This window comes from Cebus imitator, unplaced genomic scaffold (genome assembly GCF_001604975.1).
Source record: "Cebus imitator isolate Cc_AM_T3 unplaced genomic scaffold, Cebus_imitator-1.0 Scaffold85, whole genome shotgun sequence".
Lineage (NCBI taxonomy): Eukaryota > Metazoa > Chordata > Mammalia > Primates > Cebidae > Cebus > Cebus imitator.
This window is the reverse complement of record NW_016107400.1, coordinates 7,048,307-7,051,024: the sequence shown is the minus strand read 5'-3', so window position 1 is coordinate 7,051,024 and position 2,718 is coordinate 7,048,307.

The window sequence follows — 2,718 nt, the reverse complement described above, 5'->3', positions numbered from 1 at the left end:
TCTGTCACCCAGGCTGGAGTGCAATGGTGCAATTACAGGTCACTGCAGCCTTGACCTCCTGGGCTCAAGCCACTTCAGCCTCTCCAGTAGCTGGAACTATGGGCTCAAGCCACCACACCCAGGTAATTTTTTTTGTGTGTGTAGAGATCGGATCTCTCTATGTAGCCCAGGCTGGTTTCAAACTCCTGGGCTTGAGTGATCCCCCTGCCTTAGCCTCCCAAAGTGCTGGGATTACAGGCATGAGCCACCGTGCCTCATCTTCTCCCATTCTTTTTTTTTTTTTTTTTTTTGAGACAGAGACTCACCCTGTCACCCAGGCTGGAGTGCAATGGCATGATGTGGGCTCACTGGAACCTCTGTCTCCAAGGTTCAAGTAATTCTCATATCTCAGCCTCCCAAGTAGCTGGGACGATATGCATGAGTCACCATGTCCAGCTAATTTTTTGTATTTTTAGTGGAAATGGGGTTTTGACATGTTGACCAGGCTGATCTCAAACTCCTGACCTCAGGTGATCTGCACCGCCTCAGTCTCCCAAAGTGCTGAAATTACAGGTGTGAGCCACCTCACCTGGCCCCAATTCTTTTTTTAACCATTTGTCCCCTGTTCTTCTTTATATTGGTATATCTGGATCTCTGTGAAAGGATTTTGCAGACACCATGTGACATCATTCTTTATCCCTAAAAAAAATTTATGTATATTTCTTGAGAACAAAGACATTTTATCTTTTTAAAATTTATTTTGTATTTTTTATTTTTTTAGAGACAGGGTTTCTCCGTGTGGGTCAGGTTGGTTTCGAACTCCTCACCTCAGGTGATCCACCCATCTCAGCCTCCCAAAGAAGGCATTTTATCTTAAACATTACTTTTATCAAAATCCATTACATTTATCAAAATCCAAACATTGATAGAAAACGATTATTCAATCCACAGTTCAGATTCAAATTTTGCCACCCACTAATGCAATTTATCCCTTTTTCTTTTGGTCTTTGAGCGAGTCTTGGATCACATATCTCAGTTAGTTACCATGACTCTCAAATCTCCCTTAATCTGAAACATTTTGTTAGCCTTTTTCTTTTGAATTTTTTTTTTTTTGAGACAGGGGCTCGCTCTGTCACCCAGGCTAGAGTGCAGCGGCATGACCACTGCAGCCTCAAACTCCCTGGCTCAAGTGATCCTTCTTCTTTTAGCTTCCCTAGTAGCTCGGATCAAGGCATGTGCCACCATGCCTGACTAATTTTTTATTTCTTTGTAGAGACAGGGAGTCTCGTGGTGTTGCCCAGACAGGTCTTGAACTCTTGGCCTAAAGCGATCCTCCCTTTTCAGCCTCTGAAAGTGTTGAACTGAGCCACTGCACCCAGTGGTCTTTTGATATTTTTGAAGAATACAGAATAATAGATTTATATTTATGTCTCTTGATTTGGTTTAATGTTTCCTCATAATTGGATTTAGGGTTTGAATATCTGGCAGAAAAAAACACAGAATTGATGTGCAGCAGGGAGTACATGATGGCTCCTCATTATTAATGATGTAATTTTAATTTTAATTTAATTTAATTTTTTTTTTTTTTTTTTTTTAGGTGGGATTTCACCATGTTGTCCAGGCTGGTCTCGAACTGCTGACCTCAAGTGATCCACCCACCTTGGCCTCCCAAAGTGCTAGGATTACAGGCGTGAGCCACCTTGACCGGCCAATGATGTTATTTTTAATTTTTTTTTTTTTCTTTTCAGAGACAGGATCTCCTTTTGTTGCCCAGGCTGGAGTGTAGTGGCATGATCATAGCTCATTGCAACCTCAAATTCCTGGGCTCATGCAATCCTTCTGCCTTGGCTTCTCAAAGTTTGGGATTTTAAGAACAAAGACATTTTCTCTTACACATTAGGTTTATCAAAATTCAGACCTGTAATATTGATACAGAATTGTTATCCAATCCACACTCAGATTTGAATTTTGCCACCTGATACTATAATTTGTCTTTTTTTTTGTTTTTCTGGTCTTTGATCCAATCCTGGATCACACATTGCAATTAGATCATTAAATTTGCATGAGGCATGAGCCACCATGCCCAATCTCTTTTGATTTTTAAATAAGGTTGTTTTTGCTGGTTCTATCCACTAGACAGAACTACCTCTTTGTAACCAATAACTAATTTGTAGGGAGATTCTTTGAGTTTTGTTTTGTTTTGTTTTGAGATTGAGTTTCATGCTGTCACCCAAGCTAGAGTGCAATGGTGCTGTCTCAGCTCACTGCAAACTTCACCTCCCGGGTTCAAGCGATTCTTCTGTCTCAGCCTCCTGAGTAGCTGGGATTACAGGCGCCTGCCACTGCGCCCAGCTAATTTTTTGTGTTTTTAGTAGAGGCGGGGTTTCACCACGTTGGCCAGGCTGGTCTTCAACTCCTGACCTTGTGATCTACCCGCCTCAGCCTCCCAAAGTGCTGGGATTACAGGTGTGAGCCACCACGCCCGGCCACTTTGAGACTATTTAAAGATCTTGTTCCTCATAAATTTTTTACTCACTAGTCTAGCATTCATTGAAGATTCCTGCCCGAACCAATGATTCCTGTAACAGTTGCAGAATGGTGATTTTTCTGAGTCCATCATGTCTTTTAAATTTTTTAGTTGTTAGTTTAGATATATGTTGATGAATAGAAGTGTTTAAGTATAACGTCAGATTTAAAAGACGTTTCTTTATAGGCAGTGCATTTAGTGTATTCTAAAAG